This window comes from Strix aluco, chromosome 7 (genome assembly GCF_031877795.1).
Source record: "Strix aluco isolate bStrAlu1 chromosome 7, bStrAlu1.hap1, whole genome shotgun sequence".
NCBI lineage: Eukaryota > Metazoa > Chordata > Aves > Strigiformes > Strigidae > Strix > Strix aluco.
In genome coordinates, this window is record NC_133937.1 from 30,424,803 (window position 1) to 30,434,911 (window position 10,109).

A 10,109-nucleotide genomic window follows, 5' to 3' on the forward strand; every position below is an offset into this window, starting at 1 on the left:
TACATTGGTGGGCAGTCGTCCCAGCAACAACAGGCCTAGCTTCCCAGGGGATCTATTAAAAGTCAAAATTAAAAAAAATATAGTTTGGGGGTAAGAAGGAAGCAGGAGGCCGAAATGTTTGCTTTTAAATACAATTTCTAGAAGTAGTGATTCTTACCAGGTAGCTCCTGCTGTACAGATTGCAAGTGATTGCTGCCATCTGATGCTGAAGTTGAAGTGAACACATCTCAGCTGTTCGCTCTGTGTTTATTATTAATTGTTATTACCCACTCCTGTCTCTCTAGATACATACTCATTTTCCTTTTTCTCTTTATTTCCGAATGAACTGGGCAAGCTGTCTGGCTTTTCTTCATCTCCATTGTCTTCTCATCCTTCTGAAAGCACCCTATAAAATCATCCCCAGCCAAGCATCTTCTCCACCTCATCTCAGCCTAAGTCCCCCTGTTTGCCTGTTTACCCTGGTTCCCTTGTGCTCTCCCTCTGCCTTTGCTGACTGCAATCATTCTCAGCAGACTGTCCTCCCTGGTTCCCTCCCAGCTCCACAGGGACCTTTCCCACTGCCTGGCTTTCTCCCTGGCTCATCTCCATCACCAGCAACTGGAGCTCCTGGGAGGAAATACTCAACCTCAGTCAGGGTGGCATAAAGACGTGCTTGTGCTAAATATTTAAAGAATGCAATGAGGACAAAAGCCAAGGGGAAACTTCAGCTCTAGCTTTGATGAATTCGCTCAGTGGAAAACATTAGGAGGAAAACTGAGACAAGGCAATGTCCAGTCCATGTGCAAGGTGGGGGCACCATCGAAGCACAAGCGATGCCTCCCACCACCCGTGAGGGAGGGAAATGGGCCCGTCTTCCCCACTGAATGGCCAGGGAAATGGGTCATGGGCAGAAAGACTGGCACTCAGGTTTTCTGACTCCACAGTTCATTAAATCAGTGCTTTAGCATCTTTTAAGTAACTGTTTTGCAGCTGAGGCACACATGTAATGTATTTTAAGCACAAGTTCTTCTGTCCTGGATGTACTGAAACCTTTGTACATGTGTTTTTGATACCATCTCATCACAGCTATGAATCTCTTGCTGTAGAACTCAGGCAAATCAATTTTGTAAGTGTTAACTTGACATCATATATCTGTAACAAAAGAAAAATCCAAACTGTGGTGTTCTAAACATAATGAGTTTCCAGTCCAGATTTTGGCACACTTAATTTTCTTGGTGGAAAGGGGAACACAGGTGTGAACAACTTCACAAGTGAACACCAGCCCGCACCCAAATACCAGCTTGGCCTTTTGACACAAGTCTGTGACTGACCTCCCTTGGACAGCCAGGCTGTAACCCAGCCGTCCTGCCTGACTGGCAGAGCAGCCCAGCTCAAGGCTGGCTGAAAACCAGAGCCCTCCCTGGGAAGCTGAGCGGGAGGGAGGACAGGGGTGCGTGGGGAGCCAGGGTCAGGCCGCTGTGGGGCTCAGCTGGGGGACAGGCTGCCCTGGTGCAAGCGGGGCCGGGCTGATGCTGCAGCACACTCCGGCGTCGCACAAAGCAGCCTCCCTCCGCCTGCTTTTCAGCGCTGATGCGGCCTGGGACTCTGCTGTGTTTGTGCAGGTGGCAGCGAGGGCAGCCCAAGAGAACAGGTTTGCCTTTGCTTACTTTTCTACATCCGACTCCGCCAATCTACGCTTATCTGTGTCAATATGTTGATCACTCCTCACGTGCTTGGCTTGCCTGATGCAATGCCACACCGTGAAGCCATCAGAGTACGCAGTATGTATTTGTGGAGGAAAAGTTCCCCCTGTTGTGGAGAAGAGGGGAACTAGATAAGGACCAGGGATCCTTCCTGCAACATCTTAGTGGCACTGGGTAATGCAGCAGTGAAACAAAAAATATACTTTTCTCTTGCACAAAAGAAATACCTATAAGGATCAGCCTTCTCATTGCAGGACCCAAGCTGGCCTTACTAACCTGGTGGCCAGGAATCCCCTCTACCTCCCCGGGCACATCACACCTCCCCTTTACTTGCCTTAAGCAGAGCTACAGTGAGTTACAGCGCTGGCAATCTGGCCCCAATCTTTATGAAACACACCATCTTGTACTAACCTAATATATTCAGAGCACCATGGAAACATGACTCCCCAGATGCTGAAGTGAAAGAACCAGAGGTAGTTTCCATCTCTTCCTTCCTAGCTGTCCCCTTTTACTGCCAACACAATGCTTGGGGGGGCCCTGCTGGGTGTCCCAGGGGCTTGGGAGCAGGCAGGGGGTGGTGGGGCCACCAGGATCCATCTTCCACACTGTGAAGATAGTTTTCTTAGGGCTCATCTGCACACAGTTGCATCAGCCTACTGCAGGGTGAGATTTCTAATCAGATACCCAAGGTGATTAAAGCCAGTGAGCTCTCTCAGTTCACATCAGGCTTATTCTGGTTAAAGGGCTGTCTGTCAGGAGTGGTGTTCAGCGAATTGAAGTAGCTTCACTTAAACTAAAATAGGAGCATATGTCAAATTTTAATTAACTGGGTCAGATCTGAATGAGTGGGCATGTCCAAAAGCTTTTTGTGAGCTAGAAAGCTGTGTAGGGCAGGCTGAATCTGGCCTATTAAACATTTAAATAATTGCCAGGCAGACTCTTGGCCAATATTCCTCAAGGTAAGACAGTAAGTATCAGCAGCACAGCCCTGGGTCGGGAGGCAGCTTCTCCAGCCCGATTTCTACCCGATGCCTTAGAAACAAAGGTTCCTGTTCCAAGCTGCCCTCCCCTTATTCCTGAGCCTTGTTTGAGTACATGCATATTAGTTGCGCCTTCCTTAAACACTGTCTTGATGTCTTTAGAGGACACAGGAAGCCTGTTTTGTTTGTGGGTTTCTTCTTGGGCTGGGCTGTGTTTGCATTGCAGCTAGTTTATCTTTGGCAGATAGCAAGGTGTTCTTGGCAGCAAACTTTCACCTTGAGCTCAGGGGGCGTAGCCACTCTGTTTTGCACACCTGTGGTGGGGGACTAGGAAAAATTTGTCTGTTTGTATCACTGCTGAGATGTTAAAACGAGTTTCACAGCAGTGCTATTAGTGCTTTGTAGAGGTCCCGGCTCCCAAGGCGTGGGCACGTTGGAGGGCAGCGCGTGTGTGTGCATGTGTGTGCATGAGCAAGACTTGCGCTGCCTTGCATGGACTTTAGCATTAAGCATCTGGCAGTTGGACTTACTTTGCCAACACTACAATCACAAGTAACATTGTTCTGGTGTGTGCCCAAGTCGAGTTTCTAACCTCCTCATTTACCCTGGTCGCTATTACTTCCCATCGCGCTCTGTAGGCATGAGCTGTGGTGACGAGCTTGCTGAGCCACTGCCCGCACTGAGACATACGCAGGGACTGGTGTTCCCCAAGGTGCCCTTGCCATGAAGTGTGGGGTCTCTGGAAACAAGGCAGGCCTTAAACAGGTGTGCTCATAGCAGATTTGGCTGAGTAAAAAGAAAGTACACTAAGACCAACAGGAAGAGCAGCCCAGGTCTGTCGTGATGTTAATGGGGATCAGCACCACTCTGGCTGGGCTATTCCAGTGGTTATTTCCATCTGATTGCAATCGGGAAAGATTAACTCAGGCAGGATATGCTAGATATTAGTCTGCCAAGACATCAGCAAGGCAGCCAGGATGCTGTAAATGATCCCAGAAGCATTCTCCTTCCTTTTCTCTCACAAATGAGCCTGGTTGGGGGTGAGGATGGGGGACAAGGGGTATTTTAGTGAGGCAGGGTAGGGGTTTGCGGTTGGACATTCCCCTCCTGTGCCAGGCACAGAAGGAAGCTCAGCTGCCTCAGGGGCACACGGAGAACTGGCAGGGCCACGTGTGACTGATGCCAGGCTGTGTATGAAATGGACCCAAGAGGTCTGAAATAAATTGGAAGGACTGTGTTCATGGGTATTTCTCAACAGCAAGCTGATGTCCCTCTGACTGCACATTTGTAGGCTGTGTGTTACCTGCTCCTCTGCTTTTCTCTTCCTGCAAAGGCGGATGCTGATTTGCAAGCTGCTGCTGTTCAGCCATCAGCATGTCTCTTCCCAAATCCCCTCTGTGGGGTCTGATCCCAAAATCAGCAGTGAGAGTCTGGTTGAATCGAGGCCTACTTAAGCCTTAAGGTAAGTACAGTACCTGTTTAAAACAGCATCAGATGCAAGTGGTGCCTAGCAGTGTGAGAAAGTGCTGAGCTATGCCAGCCCAGTGAAGTGGAAAGAAAAACTGAAGTGAAAGAAACCTGTCAGAAATACGGTATGGGTACGTTCCCCCTAGGAGCTGCTCCATCTCTCTGCGCTCAGGGCATGTTCACACCATGGCAAGGAATGGCATGAACTCACCTTCATGAATTACTTATTGTCAGCCAAGCAAAGTGGGAAGTAAATTATGTTTGCTTAAACCACCGTGCAGGTGGTCTAAGCGAGTGGATGTTAGCTCAGAAGGAGCAGGGGAGGTGCGTGCACTGGGAGTTAGTGTGGGTCAGCTGATACACGATAACTAGCGCCGCTGTGGTATTTTGATTACTTGTGATTGTGTGAACATGCCTGAAGAAGCAGAGCAGTGCTTATGAGGTTTTTGAAGCTCATATCTGCTCTTATTTGGTCCTGGAGGCTTTCAGCAAAGACCACCCACTGAAACAAAGAAGAATCATTTTCCTGAAATGCAAAGGACCAAGACATATATTCAACCTCTTTCAATGACCTTCTATGATCTTGTGGAGCCTCTGAATTCCTCTTTACCTACAAGAGGTTTACTACAGTGCAAAACGAGTTCTTGGAGCAAAAAGACACTCCTTTCTAAGGGGATAGGGGTTGTTGAGGCTTCAGATCTTCCATCTTTAAAGAGTAATGCTTCAAGGCGAGTTTTCATAGGTGGCTAAAATAATCTTTTCCCACCACTTTCCTCATGTCAGCATTTCTAGAGCTCCAGTGTGTTGTGGCTGCTGTTGTTATGTAAGGATTTATGAATGGCTGCAAAGTTCAAAGGCATATTGGCAACCCTGATTCCCGAAAAGCCAGGAGTCAGCCCAAGCCCTGCCCCATTTCCCAAGAAGAAGTTGTTTGCCAACTATTTCTTTTTCTAACTTTTTTTTTTGTTAGCCCACAAACTTTAGGATCTCTTTATTCACCTCCCAGTTTTTTGAGCATTTAGCAACTAGTTTCGTGTTTTCAAATCTTTTATCCACAACCTAGAGGGCTAGGGACATACTTTGGTTATAAATGAAAGTTACAATTCCCTTGTTTCAAGGAGCTGGGATTTTAGGATATATTCCCCACAGCATAAAAGTTGTGATAAAATCACAGGAGTTGCCAGCAGTGCACAGAGTCTCCTCTGTCTGGAAGAGGAGGCACTGGACTGCAGTGAGCTGCAGGCATCACTAGCTACTGTCATGTTAGTGAATCAAACAAAAATAACATTGTGGTTAAACATCAGCTCTGCAGGCCTAACTAAAGAAGATAACCTCATCGCTTGCTTTCTGGCTGCAGTGCTTCACAAAAGTGCTGCCTTTGTAATCCTCTGGATTAATGTTCACACTCAAGCTCTCTGTCCCAGAAGGTCCCTGCAGCCCTGGCAGAGTGCGTTTAAAAGTATAAAGCCCTCTCTGGGATGCAGAGGAGGCTGGTGCCAGCCAGGCATCTCCTGGGACATGTGGCTGCGGCTGCTTCCAAACTGGGAGCATTTCAGCCCAAGAGATCTTCCGTTCTTCCCTCTCATTCCTCTTCACTGTTGCTTTAATTTCAGCTTCGTGCCGCCTTTCACGTAGCCCCCCTCAGCTTGAATCAGATCCCTATTGTCTGTGTTGTCAACACAGCTGTTTAAATCCCTTCCCCCAAATACCCCCTCTTTCCAGAAAGCCCCTGCCTGCAAGGGCCAGGCGCTGTTCTGAGTTTGCAGCTTTTTGTCAGGTCCTGGGCTGAGCTCAGACTCCTGTTTGGACCAGCACGAGATCAAAATGAAACAAACTCAGGAAAATCCTCCACTTCAGCAAAGCCTGATGCTCGCTGCCTGCACGCCAGTGGCTGCTGCAGTGCTCCAGCCTGAGACTGACGGGCAATGCAGAGTGAAGCGAATGATTAGCATTATTAAAAATGCTTTGCAATTATACAGCACCTTTTCATCTAAAGATTTCAAAGCTTTGTAGCACTCACACAAAGTTACTTATTATCCCCGGCATTTAGCAGAGTCAGGAAACGCAGGAAAGCAGCTAAGTGACTCGCCTTAGGTCATGCAGTAAGTCGGCGTCAGAGGTGGGAACTCGGCCCCGAAGTGCTGACTCTATGGCTCATGCCCCAACGCGAGGACACACCTCACCTTCTCCTGTGCCAGGCCAGCTCCCTGGGGGGTGCAGAGATGGGGGAAGCGCTCAGCCCACCCGGAGGGTCGGCACAGCCCAGGCAGTGCTCAGGAGGAGGCACCTGGCTGGGAGTAGCATCCACCATTCCTAAGTGCTGCTCCTTCCCCCAGGAGCCCCGTGCACACCGCCGAGGGGCTGCTGTGGGATCTGTTGCAGCTGAAGCTGCAGTCCAGCTTGCCAAGGCACAGTGTGGCCGAGCCCATGGCAGCCAGCAACCTGGAGGGCAAGGTGTGGTGTGATGTGCCCCTCGGCTGAGCATCACCACTGCAGCCCCCATCTCCAGCACGCTCCCTCCAGCCCGCTGGCCGTACGCACGCGGGAAGACTACAAGGACCTTTCCGGACAGGGGACATCTCTAGAGACACTTCAACCTTGACACCCCAGAACACGCTATGCAAGAACTGGTGAGGACCAGAGGTGGTTTTACTTATATCAGCACAGCCCCGGCTACAGTGAAGGTGCAGCAGCACTGACTTCCTCCAGATCAGATGGTCCAAGCCTGCCAAGGAGCCTGGATATACGTGCAGACACCTGCCAGGAGATCAGAAATACGTTTCTAAGATGTTAGGCTCTTTGTCTGGCTCAGCCAGCTGTGCTCCAGGATGCACTGGGTGCCAAACCTCCGTGCCTTGCAGCAGGAGAGCTGAAAACGTCAAGCCCTTGTACACTGACACTTCTCTGACTTCAGTCCAGTGCTGGGACTCTGAGACAGTGTGTCAGCAGGGAGGAAAGCCAGAAGGAAGAGTGAGAGGAGAGAGAGAGAAAAAAAAGCAGATGTGAAACAGGGTGAAGAGAGGCAGGTAGACCTCTAGACCTCACTGATCAGGAGACAGCTTTGGCCTGGGTCTTTTGGCCCTGCTGAGGTAAAGCACATTTTTGGTGTTTACCACAAAAGGTGACTTGCAGAGTTTTATTTTTAAGCTAAAAAAAATATTTCTAAAAAGAGCAACTAATCTGCTTCTGCTCTTCCACTGTGTTGTTTATTTTTACCTTAGAAATATCAGGAAACTCCACTTTGGTCAAGTTTTTTCTAGGAGACTTGAGAAGCTTCAGGTTTTTAAATGATAAACAGTACCCCACTTAAAATATTATATCCCTGTGATCAAGGCAGTGTGACTGATACAGCTTCAGACTCCCAAGGGGTGTATTTAAATAAATAACAGGAACTAATCCATATAGTCAGCTTTCCTTAGGAGCTGGGGGATTTACATGTCTAAACTTTACTGTGATGAGACTCCAGGACTGGGGATAAAACTCCAGTTAATTAAGGGTAACTACACTGGGGATAAAACCCAGGCAAGGGGAAAAACTTGAAGCAGAGACTGCAGTTGAATGAATTTCAACCTCAGAAATGATACCGAGAATGAGCAGTTATTACAAGGAATTACTTTAAAAAGCAAAATAACTGATCGGGTATAAAAGCTATGTCTCAAAAGCGAGTTGGAGTTTTGACTTTTAAAGGATATTAATAAAAATGGGAAAATGTTTTTCCTGGTTGCATATGGCTGAAGAAAACAGGGAAGGAAAAAGAGAGATTACATGGGATAGAGGTTAATGTGTGTTAGGTATGTGCAAAACCCAAACTTGTACTTTGCCTTAACTTTCACTGAGGATGTTAATCATGTGACTACAGATGAGAAGGCTAATGGGATGGGGGTATGGAAATGTTCACAGTCAGGATAGAAGCAAATCTCAGGGCTCCTTCCTGCACCGAAGGCAGAGAAGGCAGAGGAACAGGCTAATCCGCATGCCAGAGCTCTGGAAGAACTGGCCCGATGTCTTTAACAGGTCCCTCAGTCAGGGACAGGAGCACAGCGAGCATGTACAGAAGAAGTGAACTGATCTGGACAAGAACAGGCATGAAGGTTTCAGCTTAATAGTATATGGAAAGCTTCAGAAAAATTGGTGAAGGAAAAGCTAGCAAAAGAGAGAGAGGTAAATGGCATGAGATTAAATGGGTTTATCAAACCTATTTATCTTTCTTGGGTAAGGCGAGCTGCAAGCCATTTGCTTAGTGAAGGAAATGGGGTGGATCTCACCTATCTGGACTTAAATTGCACATTTCATATGGTGCCATGTGGAAAGTTCTTAAGAAAATGGAGAAGTGATTTAGCACAAGGTATAAACCCCATAGAGACCTGCTGTGAGAGCACTACATGGCTGTCAGGCTGGAGGGCAGTTACCAGGGGAGTGTTAAACATCACTCCTGGAGATCTGGCAAAGTGCTTTTGTAATGAGCTTGGCACTAACGTTAGCAGAGAACTGGTGAAATTGCTGATGACAGAAAATATGAAGCAACCTCAGGACAAAGGAGGTTTGAGATATTACACAGAAAAAAGTAGTCAGCAGCAGAAAGTGGCAGTCACAGGCACAGATGACCAAACCCTTTCCTACAGGCTAGCTGGCAGCTCACACTTCGATCACCAAATAACTGACTTGACAACACGGTGGAAAGAAAGCAAGAAATACAATCCCAGAAGGCAGCAGGAAAGGTGCAGCAAAGGCTGTAGCGAAGGCCGGGGTGTGCTCAAGGAGAGGCTATCTTGCTTCATTTTGCAAAGCGAATGCTGAGAACAGGAGGATTTCTCTGCGCAAATACTCCCAAGAAGGGAGAGGGAAGAGCTGATGGTGCTAAGGGCCAGTGCTGGTACAGAATAAATAATCAAAAAGAGGCATTAGATGTTTTGGTTAGAAGAGCGTTACTAACCATTTGAAAATGTGGTTCTGGAATAGCCCCCCCATTGCAGTCGTGCATGCAAAATATTAAATCACTCTGAGGACAGAACTTGATAAGTTTATGAAAAGGATTATATCACACAGTGCCTGTGATAGAAGACCTGGTAGCACAGAAGTTCCTGCCAGTCCTATGCACAAAGGTAAATATTCTGTAACCCTCTGTCAATATAAATATGGAGCATGTGATTATACACACACAAAAAGCAGGCACATGATTTATTAATCACGGGACCTCAGCTTGTCAAATAATAATTACAAGGCAATAACACACCTTGTTTTAATAAATGGCTCCCTAAGATTTTCTCCCACAGTAAACCAGTAGAAAAGGACAATTATTCTGAGGTAAAGGCGGTACTTTGTGTTTCTGGTTGTTAGCTTTTAAATGAACTCACTGTCTGGAACTCTTAAATCAAGTACTCCCATTTTTCTGCACATTTCACAAATTCAGCCCTTTCCAGTAAAGCGTCTTTTCAGATGCATGATTGCCTTTTGTTAAGGCAAGAATGAACAGATGACAACTGCAGCACAGAGGAGACATGCCTGGAACAGTTTTACAAAGCAAACCCAATTCTAACGCTTCTGCCAGAAGGGCGTACTCAGAAACATGAAGAGGGAAGGCTTTTCGTGCCATGTGAGGGGCCAGTCCTGGAAAGCCACGATAGAGACAGGAAAGATGTGGTTCTGGAAAGTGTTTATCCAAAGCCATCGCAGTGGGTGACACTTCAGTTTCCATGCTCAGGCAAAACCCCTCCACCTCCCCAGGGTGCCCAGCCTCGACAGGCGCTGCACACACAGCGCAGCCCCGTTCCCAGCTCACCGACGGAGCTGCAGGAGGATGTTCAAAAGCAACTCTAATTACTGAGCATTAAAAAAAGCGAAGGCGTGTTTTAGTATCCTTTCAACCTGGAGCTGACGCTCCTGATGAAGAATGGGATTGCTGTGCTTGCAGTTCATTTTATGAAGGCACCTTTGCAGAAGATGCAAAAATAAAAGTAGGCTGAAAGAAGAGAAAGCAGAA